Source organism: Suncus etruscus, chromosome 14 (assembly GCF_024139225.1).
Source record: "Suncus etruscus isolate mSunEtr1 chromosome 14, mSunEtr1.pri.cur, whole genome shotgun sequence".
Lineage (NCBI taxonomy): Eukaryota > Metazoa > Chordata > Mammalia > Eulipotyphla > Soricidae > Suncus > Suncus etruscus.
Window position 1 is genome coordinate 96,220,812 of NC_064861.1, and position 13,626 is coordinate 96,234,437.

Sequence of the window (13,626 nt, forward strand, 5' to 3'; positions counted from 1 at the left end):
CCAAAAAAAAAAAAAAAAAAAAAAAAGAAGAGATTTGCTATTTTTGACTCTTATCACACTAAATTACTTAAACTTAACCCAATAGGAAAGTTACACTGCAGCGGAAACACATTTTAAAGAAGATATTCAGAGACAAGAAACAACCCATAAAACTATTTGGATCAAGAAGGATGAAAAATTGATAGCTGGATATCTTCTCCTGAGAGGAAGGGTATTGTGTATGTAAATATTTTAGGGGATTATTATGTTACTGACCCTACCCTAAGCAAACTGCAGAATTGTTGTGTATGTAAATATTTTAGGGGATTATTATGTTACTGACCCTACCCTGATCAGTGATTGCCCTACCCTAGGGTGTGACCTGGCATTCTGCCCCCACCCTAGGCTGGTACCTGATTCTGCTTCCACCATTGGGTGGTATCTGATCCCACCATTGGGTGGTACCTGATTCTGGGGGATAAAAGCAAGGGTCTGTGGATGGCGAGAGGCTTATGGATGGAACTTATGCTGAGTCTTTGGACTTCAGTCTTGTCCACCAATAAAGCTAATATTTCCACAAGCCTGACTGTCTCCGAGCTGTTTACCCGCCGTTTCACCTCAGAACCTTCCGCTGAACAGGGTGGTTGACACGTGCTCCGAACTGGAGGGGAAACACCTCATCCTCCATCCCTCTATCAGTCAACCTCTTCAAGGGCTGATTTGCAACAGAAGGAGTTATACCTATGTTTCCACAAATGACAACCCTCCCAAGAAATTTTGGGTTCCATTATGCATTGTTAGAAACTGGGCTAGCACAAATGATCAGGTTCAGACTACAAACTCCCCTTCAGATCAAAAACAGAATACTCAAGACACTAACAACAGTAATATTGCTGAGTTCTCCAGGGCAGGAAACAAGGATTTAGCAGTCACACACCATAAACTGAGTGAGACTGACGGTAGTGATAAACCCTTACACTCCGAGATGCAAAAGGAAAGACAGGAACCTGTCTTAACTGGGCTCCAAAATATAGGAAACTCTTGTTTCATGAACTCAATATTGCAATACTTGTAAAATATTTCAGACTAGACTCGGTAGTTTCATCAAGATCATTATAAAAAGGATATTAACAAGAAAAATCCAATGGGGCATGAAGGTAAATTAGCCGAAGAATTTGGCCAGCTCATCAAATCCATGGGAAATGGATTTCATAGATATATTAACTGTGAAAGCTTCAAAGTATCAATTGGTTTACTCAATGACCAGTTTGCTGGACACAATAAGCAGGATCCACACGAACTACTGATGTTTTTAATAGACGGACTACATCAGGACTTGCTTACTGTAACTCTAACAACAGATAAAACTATACATCTTATGGAAAATGAAAATTATGAACAATTTAGACCAGAACATCAAAAGGCTCACTAATCTTTGATTTCAAATTCAAATCTATACTACAGTGTCTCACATGCCACAAAAAGTCTGAGGTTTATGAGACATTTGTTCATTTGTCTCTGGCTGTCACATCTACAGATAAATGTACATTACAGGAATGCCTCTCTGAATTTTTTTTTTTTTGCCTCTCTGAATTTTTTAAAGAAGAAGAGTTAAGGGATAACAACAAAGTTCAGTGCAACAGTTGCAACACTACAAAGGATATTTCAAAGAAAACATATTTATGGAAACTGACACCAGTACTAATAATACACTTGAAACGTTTTGCTTTTGATGGCAAACAAATAAAAAATTTGCACACTTATGTGGATTTTCCTTTAGAAGACCTCAATTTAGAGGAATTCACTTCAGAGAATAAAAGCAAGATTAAGAAATAGAACTTATCATCAGTGACAAACCATTATGGTAAAGTTCACTATGGACACTGTACTTCATAATGTAAAATTGCTGCAAGACAACACTGGATCAATTTCAATGACAAGAAGATCAAAAACAAGTCCCTAATACATTGGTGAAATCCATAGCAGCACACATACTGTTTTTACTTCTTAAAGATCTACAATGAACACCAGATAATCATTCCACTTCCTTATCAGTTGCTATTAATGCTCTAGGATTCTTTCCACAGGCATGATCAATGACTAGAATTGAAAATGATGGACTCCAATGCATTTCCTTGTACGGTGGACTTATGTCTTAATTTCATTAATGCTTTATGTCATAGTTAATCGTGAAATCTTACAATTTATTTTACTCAAGGTTCACCTGAAAGAAAAATTTTTCATCACATTAATGTTGTTTCTCTTTATTAGGTACACTCATTTAATGTCCGTCACTCTTTTTATTCTAACATCATTGCTTTATTGCCCTCAATTTAGGTGTTAAGAATGAAATGAATTCAAAAAGCTGACATAATGATACTTCTTAGGTGGACTCTCTTCACAGTGCTCCTCATCTATGATTGACTATCATAGACTTACTGATATACAGTAACTCTGTATATATACTGTTATATACTTACAGTAGTGTTTTCCATGGTTTTATTGTGCATGAAATTCTCTTTCAGATCTGCTCTGTTCTACCAAAAAAAATTTGTTTTTGAATTTAAAATTATTCATCTAAACAGTGTGCCAGCTATTACTTTTTTTTTTTTTTTTTTTTTTGGTTTTTGGGCCACACCCGGCGGTGCTCAGGGGTTATTCCTGGCTGTCTGCTCAGAAATAGCTCCTGGCAGGCACGGGGGACCATATGGGACACCGGGATTCAAACCAACCACCTTTGGTCCTGGATCGGCTGCTTGCAAGGCAAACACCGCTGTGCTATCTCTCCGGGCCCACATTTTTAAGCATTTTTTGTGGATTCAGCTGAATTTTTCTTTTGCTCTAATTTGGATCCTTTCCAACAAATATTTTTGGTAACTATGAGTGAGTGTTATGGCAATATTTGTTGTGAAGTCTGTATGTGTGTGTCTTGTTTTGGTCTGTCTGTTTTGCATATTTTGTATATAGTTTCCTTTTTCTAACTTTATCTTCCCCAATTTAGTCTTCCTTATCCCTCCCTCTATCTTCCTAGCCCTTAGTATTTAATTTTCAGAAATCCCTTCACATATGCAAATCATATTCACCTACAACTACACGCATCCTGATTCGGCCTGAGGAAGAAATCCTTGACTGTTGGAGTTTTGTACCCTGTACCAGGCTGCAACCTGCTTTTTCAGGCTTATCCAGTGTCTTTTGCCAGTCTTTTCGGAATTCCAGACCCCTCATCTTTACAGATTGGCATTGGACTCTGTAGAAATTTCACCTTTTGTAATTTTCTTATAATTGTAATCATTTGAATTTAATACTACATTCTTTTGACGACTGTAGTTAATGTTTTTCCATTTTAGTTTTTTATCTTAGGAATTGATGTTGTATTAGGGTTTTGCTTTCTTGACTTTAGTTTAGTGGGTTAGACATTGTTGTCTATAATTTCCTAAATGATATTTTTGACTGTTTTCAGGGTTTTTTGCATGGGTGCATCATAGGCAAAAATACTAGGTTTAAAAGGAGATTCTATTCATTTTGGATGGACCCTCAAGTTGTTTATTAACACAGGGAGGTTCTTTGCCTTAAACATTATGTTCTGGTTGTGACTTAAGCTCCCATCTATAAATAATAGGCCATACTTGGTATATCAATTTCAGACCTCATATGGACTTCTGCCTGGACTAAGAACTTGGATTAAGTTCAGATGCCTCTTGATCATCATTGTAGTGGCCCCCCACTGTGCAGGGGGTATAAGCTTCTTCCTTTAAAATAAGGGCCTAATTCAATGCCCTCAAAGATGGGCTTTCTGGTCTACCTGGACTTGAATGGAAACTGTGCTGAAGAGATAGCATAGAGGTAAGGCATACAGAAGGTTGGTTGTTCGCATCCCATATGGTCCCCTGGGCCTGCCAAGAGCGATTTCTGAGCATAGAGCCAGGAGTAACTCCTGAGCACTGCCAGGTGTGACCCAAAAACCAAATACCAAAAACCAACAGCAACAACAACAAATAAAGAAAAGGTGCTTCTTCTCACTTGCTACACAACCTTTCTGGTGTCTCTTCGAAGGATCTATGTCTAGGGATTACAATTGGGCTTTCTGATTGCCCCGGGAGCTCCCCATCACCTACTAGATCCTTGATCATTGAATTTCAGATTCTCCATCTGCTTCTCCAAGGAAGAACTTACTTGGCATTCTTCATCTTGTACATCGTAGATCTATTGTCTCAGGAGTTTGTAGTTGATTCCTTGACACATGTTTCTGGCTTTAGACACCCTGTGTTTAGGTTAGAAGTTTTTCTTTTGGCGGGGCAAACCAGCTAGGTGGGTCCCTTGGAGGAGATTATTGGTGTTCCTAGGCTTGCCCCATTTCCCTCCCACCTCCAAAGGGAGGGTCTGGGGGAGAAGGCTCTGACTTTTCGGCCTTCAGACTCGGGAAGGACCCCTTTCCTTCCTGGGACCCAAGTTGGGAGGTTCTGCCAGCATCGCGTTTGGCAGCCCTCGGCCATTCCAAAGGCTGTTTTAACCAGGCCTAGGAAGGGGGTGCAGGACATGGGCCACAATAGGTTCTGGCATTAGTACTTATCAGGGAAGTTTCCTTATTAAACCTGTCCATTACAAAACTGCGCGGGGGCGAACAATATAGGAAATATATGGATATCATTGTGTTTCATCTGCTACTCATTTTCTGAAAATTGTCCATGTTCTCCTTTTATTCCTTTGCTCTTTCACTCCCATCTCTTGTTACCACACATTTAACCATTTTCTGTACTAATGATTTTTGTTTTGGCCAAGGTGGATTAAATATCTTTCACAGTAATGTTTGGGTGGAGTCTGAGGCTTCAGCAGGCAATATGTCATGGCAAGGTTTCATGCTGTAGGCTTTTGGGCCAAGATAAGGTGAAGATGCAGCCTCGGTTGCCCCCCACAGCCTTCTCTCTCCTTCCTCCCTGTCCCAGGGTTATTCCTGGACACCTGCTCAGGGTCCCAGCAAGTGGGTTCCAGTGAGATGCAATTTAAAAGAGACCCCAGGTTTCCTTGTTCATGCAAGGGGCTGGGAGGGGACTGCTGAACTCTCAACTTCCAGCAATTAGGAAGCAAAAGCCTCTCGGGGAGTCGGAAGCTTCAGCAGACAACAAGTGGAGGACATGGCTCCATGCTCTCTTCGTTTGCCCAATCACATACCAAAGTGATGTCTCGGAAACACCCCCCTCCCTCTTGACTATTCCAAAACATAAAAGGGTCACGTGTATCTTCTTTGTATATCTCAGATGTATTCCCTTAACATCTATAACTCTTTTCGAATATCCTCATATAGTTACAATTTTGCCCACTGGATTTGTTATTTGATTGTTTGATTTTCCCCCTTTGAGATCTGTTTTATAAGCAATACTGGTAGAAGAATATCTCTGTATAGATTTCATGTTTGTACCAAGTTATGGGGAATGTTGGACTTTATTCGTCAGCCCCCAGATGCATCAACAATATCTTGTGGCATTGCTTCTCTTTTGCGTAGGCACATTAAAATGGGGAAATAATACATATGCAAACAAGTTCTTATCTAATAGAGATGGGGACACAAATTTGGTAATGTAATTAGGCCTTTTACCCTGAACATTGGCATAATAATTTGGCTCAGGCCTCAGAAGAATGGGCATCGCCCATACACACCTGAACAATGGATACCATCTATAGAAACAACCACAATTGTCTTTAACATTACCAGGATCCAAGCCTCTACAAGGAAAGACCTACCACCGCTTTGGCAGTGACTTACTCCAAAGAGTGCTCCCAACACCCAAACGACTCAGCAACAGTCTGCATGCAGGGCAGATCTCTTCTCATTTTAATGGTATACTGAAACTAGAGGATGCTCCACATCAGCCTGACATCGATGAAAGTAATGTACAGAATTCAGAGTCTTTAAATATAAGAATCTGATACCAACAACAGCTAAAGTGTAAAAAGTTTCACCGGGACCTTAAGAATAACTGGAGTTGGACGGACTGGTTACCTGGAACCCAGAGTCTGTCTTATGCCAATAAACTGAGGTGAGGCCTTTTTAGTAATCAGGTCAAGGATTTTTTGCCATTTTTCCCATTTTTCTGGACCTATGCAAACAACGGCGATTGCTACTATCACACGTTTACTTTTTTTTTTTTTTTTACTATTTTCCTTTAAGGAAAAAATACAACTTACTGAACTTAAAAACAATTGTAGTAGAATGCCTGTCTCGAATACAGGCAGGGGATGGAAAGGGGGAAGGAGGTAATGTTACACTGGTGAAGGGGGGTGTTCTGGTTATGACTGTAACCCAAATATGATCATGATGCTTAAAAATATATTTTAAAGGGGCCGGGAAGGTGGCGCTAGAGGTAAGGTGTCTGCCTTACAAGCGCTAGCCAAGAACGGACCGCGGTTCGATCCCCCGGCGTCCCATATGGTCCCCCCAAGCCAGGGGTGATTTCTGAGCACATAGCCAGGAGTAACCCCTGAGCGTCAAACGGGTGTGGCCCAAAAACCAAAAAAAAAAAATATATATATATATTTTAAAAAAGAATAAATGAGGGGACTGGAAAACCTGTCTAGAATACAGCTGGGGGTGGGTGGGATGGAGGGAGATTTGGGACATTGGTGGTGGGAATGTTGCACTGGAGATGGGAGGTGTTATTTACATGACTAAAACCTAATCACATTCATATTTGTAATCAAGATGTTTAAATAAATAAAAATATTTTTAAAAGTTTTACTTTACATTTTCCTGTGATGTGCTTATGCAAATAGCTGCTCTTTTATTTTTGACTAGTTTTTCCTTTAATAATTGTAGACAATATTACTTACTTTTGTATATTATTGTTTGTTTCCTAAAAACATACGGGAGAATTGTTGTGTATGTAAACATTTCAATGGGATTACTATGTTACTGACACTACCCTGATCGGTGATTGTGCCCTACCCTACCTGATTCTGCTCCCACAATTGGGTGGTACCTGATCCCACCATTGGGTGGTACCTGATTCTGGGGTATAAAAGCAATGGTCTGTAGAAGGCAAGGGGCTTTTTCCCTGGGGCTGATTCTGGGGCTTTTGGCTTCAGTCTCGTCCTCCGAATAAAGCTGATATTTTCACAAGCCTGACTGCCTGCTAGCCTTTTACCTGCCGCATTCACCTCAGAACTGCCGGCTGAACAGGGTAACAGATGCGTGGTCCGAGCTGGAGGAGAAAGGCCTCATCCTCCATCCCTCCATCAGTCAACCCCATGAAGGGCTGTATTGCAACAGAGGACACCCCTTGTGCCCAGTCCTAGTCTGCTGTTCTGTCACATTCTATCCATTGGACATGCTCTTATCACCACCGTAGGGAGAGTGCACGAAGAGCTGCCCCAGAGTGGTCTAAAAGGTCGAAAAGGTTGGGTGGAGCATTTAAGGCATTGGATGAAGAATTTCTAGTTTATGTGCAATGCATTTTCCTTCCCTGAGTTCCTGACACTTCCAGTAGGACCCTCATGATCCAGTGCCCTTTGATCACCCCCATCCTCTGTGCTCTGGGTGCTTCCTGTAAAGGCACTGACTGTATTTCTCAACAATTTCCCCTGCACTGACCATCATGAGTGCCCTCTGCTGTGTGGTTAATCTAGCCGGAAAAAGGCTCTGTTGAAACTCCTCCCTCCCCTCCACACCCCAACTGCTCCCACTGCACCATAACTCCTCCCACTGTACTCTGTTTCCTCCTCACTAGACCCTAAATCCTCCATTTCACCTGAAATCCTGCCCATTGTATCCCAATTCCATCCATTGCACCCAACCACTTCTGTGTCATCACTTCACTCTAATCATTTCAACTATACCATAATCCCCGACTATGAAATGACCCTTCCACTATGCCATGACTACCCCCACTATGCCATGACCTCAAACTATGTAAACTCCTTCCATTATGGCATGACCCCTTCCACTATGCCATAACCCCCATTATGCAATAATTGCTCCTATATGCCATGACCCCTCCCACTATATCAACCCCTCCCACTGTCATGACCGTTCTCTGTATGCTATGCCATAATTTCTCCCACTATGTCAACCCCTCCCACTATATACCCCATCCCACTTCATCCTAACTCCTCCCACTTCACCCTAACTCCTCCCATCATGTCCTAACTCCCATTCTCCTGGCACCTCTATCTCCCTTCTCAACAGGACACTGGTCCTAGAATCCCCCAATAATCGAGGGGTTCTTGGCCTTGCAGACTCATCTGGCCCTAGTGGGGAGGGCAGAAGCTGCAGAGAGCCGAGCTGTTGACTGAACACCACGATGTGTACAAATCCTGTCTGGAAGCTCACATGGATCCCCATTCCTGCACATCTCTAGCTTCTAGAAGCTTCTCCCACCCTGGACTTGTGGCCTGTCCCTCCATTTTCAGATTGAGAACTGCCTTTGACCTTGTCCCTATCATCCCTTTACTTGAGTGGGAGCACAGAGATTATTTAAACTAATAGAAACAACCCTCTGCTATACCTCCAAGGGTTTCTGCCTACCCACAGGGCAACTCTGTGTCCCCAGAAAATCTGCTGCAATGCCAATATCTTTTCTTTTCTTTTTTCTTTTTTTCTCTGTTTTGGGCCACACTCACTGATACCCAGGGGATAATGCTGAATTTGTCCTTAGGAATAACTCCTGGCAGTTTCTGGGGAATCCTACGGGATGTGGGGATCGAACCTGGGTTGGATAAAAGCCAGGTAAATATCCACGCTGTTGTGCTCTCACTCCGGCCCCACAACAGTGGCATTTTATGTTTCCATCTACAGTCCAAAGGTTCTAATTTCTCCACATCCTAGGGATCTCCCTTGGGGTGATCCTAACTGTTACCCCATCCCCCATTTCTCCTGTGTAACCTTAACTGAAGGTAAGACGTGCCGATTTCTGGGAGGCATTTTTGGTAGGTAACAAAAGGATTGTCTCAGGGGCAGGAAGGGGATTGGTTTGGGGATTGATTCGAGTTTTCAGGGTGAGATGGAAGAAGAAGCAGGAGGAAGAGAGATGGCAGAAAGAGGTTGAGATGGCAGGGCTGAGTATGGAACCAGAGTAAAAGGTTTTAAAGCTTAGGAGCCAAATGTGTTGGCTAGGGCCTGAAGAAAGCTGATGTCTCCTGAAACCTGACTGTGTGGGGATCATTTCCTCACGACTATTCTAAGCCCTCAGACCACCCGCAAGAGGGAGTTGGAGGAACATGGCCTGGGCATTCAAACCCAAAACCTTGGGCCACATGGAGCCATGTTTAAAGATGGCAGAATTCCCTTCTGGGGGAATATGGACCAGTGAAGGAGGGAAGGTGATAGCTTGGATCACTCCCATTCAAGGCCCAGGACTGCAACCTTTCTGCAAAGTGTCCTTTTTCCAAGAACCTCAGCCTCCTCAGAGACTTATGGAGAGCCCTAATTGGAAAAAGACCAGGAAGTCAGATTCTAAAAATGGACTGATTTTTCTGCATGACAACCTCAGCCTGGACCAAGATTCTGTTTTAAAAACTCTCAGCTTGGACCACTTTGAACTTTGAACACCCAGATGTGGCCACAGAGGTGAAAAGCTACTGTGAAGAAGCTGCAGGGGCAGCAGTGGAACCTGTTTCCAAGTACTGCCCGGAGAGGAGAATTGGTGGCAATTGAGAGTTATGGGCAGTGCCAGCGTGGCGATCAGTGAGAATCATCAGACTGCTCGCTCCCTCCTGACGTGGGCCACTTCGGCTCCATCCCTGAGGCCTGCAGGTCAGCAAGTGAGAGGTGGAGCAGCATCTCCTGGGAAAGCAACAAGAGGTGGCTGAGATGCACATCTGAGCACCCTAGCTGCAATAAGTGCAGCAGAGAAGCTCGTGATCAGGCCAGAGGCAGCTGGCGCAGGGCTTCCACTGAGACTTCTACTCTGGCAAGTAGAAAATCACTCATGGCTCCTGCCAGCACCCGTCTCCGGGGCCCAGGATTCCATGTAAGTAAAGCCACGTGATTAGCCGCATGGGAGAAGCCCTGCATCTAAACAATTTGGTGATGGGATATAATTTAAATATATATATAGTAATAAAAATAAATGGGAGAAAAAATTGAAACCGAACTGAAAAACTTGATTTAAATCCACCTGCATCTAACTATCTAACTTTGTTTCAGGTGTATCTCTTGATCTATGTAATTTTCTTGCTGATTTAAATGTGCTTTATAGATTTTTCTTATGAATATATTATTATTATTTAAACACCTTGATTACATACATGATTGTGTTTGGGTTTCAGTCATGTAAAGAACACCACCCATTACCAATGCAACATTCTCATCACCAATATCCCAAATCTCTCTCCACCCCACCCAACCCCCGCCTGTACCCTAGACAGGCTTTCTATTTCCCTCGTACATTCTCATTATTAGGATAGTTCAAAATGTAGTTATTTCTCTAACTAAACTCATCCCTGTTTGTGGGCTTTATACATTTTCATAATTAATGTTTCCAATTGCATAATGTCTTACTGTGTAAATGTAATAGCCTGTATTCAAAATATATGTTTTGTATAAATATTCTTGTGATTTTGTTTAGGGAAAGGTTTGTTGTCTTAATATAAATTAATTAGTCCTGTTGTTGGTAGGAGAATAATGAGGCCTTTCTGGACTCGACACAGCTCCCACAGCCCCTATGGTCTGGCGGTAGGAAGGTTGCAGGGTGAGGCCAGAGAGATTCACAAAGCAGTCAAACGAAGTTTCAGGAGTCAGCCAGCTTTATTTCACAGTTCCTACCGCCATGTACACCTCCTCACATGGCCTCTTATACTAAGCCTTTTCCTACCAGCTCCTTCTCCATTCCTACACCTCTCAGCCTCTGTCTCCCTTTCAGATGCTTTTCCCAGGCTTCCTAAGTGGCTTTCAGGCTGACCAAATCCCTTTGGTGATGTCACTGCTGCTGCTTCTTTGATGATACTGAATTGCTGATGCTGAATCTGATGCTGCATTTCTGATGATGATGACTCTCTCCCGCTTCTCTGGCCAACTCTGCTTCTTATCCCCTCGATCTCCCCACTGCATACTCTTCTACCTGCCTATTTTAGGTGTGGGCAGTTCTGAATTCAGGTGGGACAGATGAATTGGGGGAGGGGATACCCACAAGGTTAATAGGAACGAAAAAGATACAGGAACAAAATGCTTGGTTAACTAGCATTAAGAAATATAGGAACAAGAAAGTTTTGGGTTAGTGCTTTGTTAAAAAACCAATAATTTTTTTAATTTGATTTATTTTGCAGCAAAATTATATTTATGGAAAAATCTGATATTTTAATTTTACATTAAAAACTGTGTTGTTAGGAAAATATTAAGATTTCCGACTTTGGGGGCTGGCGAGGTGTCGCTAGAGGTAAGGTGTCTGCCTTGCAAGCGCTAGCCAAGGAAAGATCGCGACCGCGGTTTGATCCCCCGGTGTCCCATATGGTCCCCCCAAGCCAGGAGCAATTTCTGAGCACTAAGCATCAAAAGGGTGTGGCCCGAAACCCCCCTCGGAAAAAAAAAAGATTTCCGCCTTTGGCTACAGGAGGAAGCCAGGCAAACAAAGGATAAGTTATGCTCTTTTGGTTTTTGTTTGTTTGTTTGTTTTAAAAGGGGCAGATGTAACCCCCATCCCTCATTCTTCATGTGTCCTTACCGGATGGTAAGACCTACCCATTTCTGAGAGGGGTCCTTGATAAGTAACAGAAGGATTAACTCAGGGTCAGGAAGGGGATTGATTTCAAGGATTCAGCGGGAGATGGAGAAAGAAGCAGGAGGAAGAGAGATGGCAGAAAGAGGCTGAGATGACAGGGCTGACTATGGAACCAGCGTGAAAGGTTTTAAAGCTTAGGAGCCACATGTGGTATCTAGAGCTTGAATAAAGCTGATGTCTCCTGAAACCTGACTGTCTGTGGAACATTTCCTCATAGCTATCCTGAACCCTCAGACCTGCCAGCTGGGAGTAGTTGGAGGTGCGTGGCCCGGACCGGCACAGAAAGGCCTCTCCGTCCATCTCACCGTCATCCAGCACAATCAGAGCCCATAAGTAACATCTTAGTCTACACCTGACTTCCCCTTCATTTGCCCAGGGACACTGTGCTTGAAGCAGCATTTATTTCAGGCACCATTTTTACAATCCTGTTACGACTGCACCTTCACAAAACAATGAGCACTTCCCTTCCATGCCCAACTGCCTCAGCCCATTCACTCCACGTCTTCACCACAGAAAACTCAGTTCTGAAGACCAGGGATCAGCTGCCTTTGGGTAGTTTTTTACTCTGTCTCTGAGTCCCAGTGAGAGATCGCTCTAGGTTCCTCTCCTGAGCATTGTCTCTCAAGTTCTAACCCACTTCAGCTCCATCCACACCATCATCCTGGGAAGTTTCCAGCTTCAGGATCTATGTGGGTCCCAACTTGCATCTCCTTCTTGCTCAACAGCAGGGACCAAGGTGGGGGGGAGGAGTTCCAGGATCCACAGAAGCAGGGTATGGGTCACATGCAAAAGGAAGCTGCCCTCCCAGAGAAGATAAAATGGCCCAGGGGTACCCAGGGACTGCAGGGTTTGGGGCCAGAACATGGGAGAGGGTAAAAAGGCACGGGGGGCGGGGGGCAGGATGAGTTGAGCACAGAGCACCAGAGCACTCAGTTGGTGTAAGCCGAGCCGGGGGCTTCGGAGGTACCTATGCTGTGAGCCTGGAATCTTTTTTTTTTTTTTTTTTTTTGGTTTTTGGGCCACACCCGGCGTTACTGAGGGGTTACTCCTGGCTGTCTGCTCAGAAATATCTCCTGGCAGGCCCGGGGGACCTTATGGGACACCGGGATTCGAACCAACCACCTTGATTGAATCAGCTGCTTGCAAGGCAAAGGCCACTGTGCTATCTTTCCGGGCCCGAACCTGGAATCTTGAATGAACAAAGACCAAGCCTGTCGCCAGGGTCCAAAATGTCTCCTGTTTGTACACAACCCTCCCAGGAGTGACTTTCATCAGAGGGATGCTGGTTCTATAGGCTTCTTCCCCTAGCACAGGTTCCTCCTGCCCTACTGTGCTTCCTCTTTGCTTCGGCGACTGCTGTACCAAGCTTCTGCCAGGATTCCCATGAGGACCAGCAGGATCCCACCTGCCAGACCCAGGCGGACTTGGTTGACCACGGATGGAATCCACGATGGGATGCTGGGGGCTGGAAGCATAAACAGGGCATCACCAACAGGTGGGAAAGTGGGGCCCCTTCCCTGTCCCTGCTTATCCCTTTCCCTGCAATCTCGGGTACTCTGGGGCTGGGATCCACCCCTCATCCCGGGGTGCTAATCTAAGAGGTGTCTAGAGTCATAGAATGTGGATGGTGCTGGAGATACCTTGGGCCTTTCTCAGATTCACTCACATTTTGAGCACCCCATTTTCCTTCAGAAGAAACTCTGGGCTCTGGGACTGACACCTCACACACAAACATGCTGAAAGACCCCTAACCCACTTTAGCCAACAGGAGTGCCCACAAGGGGTGCTGCCAGCACCAAGAGGACACTAATAATGACCAGAGGCACTGTTGACACCAGAGCACAGCTGGCCACCAGGGCTCTGGGCTCGGGAGTGTCTGGTTTGAGATCATATCTGAGGTCTGTGGTGATTAGGGTCTGGGGAGGAGCTGTGGCCCTCA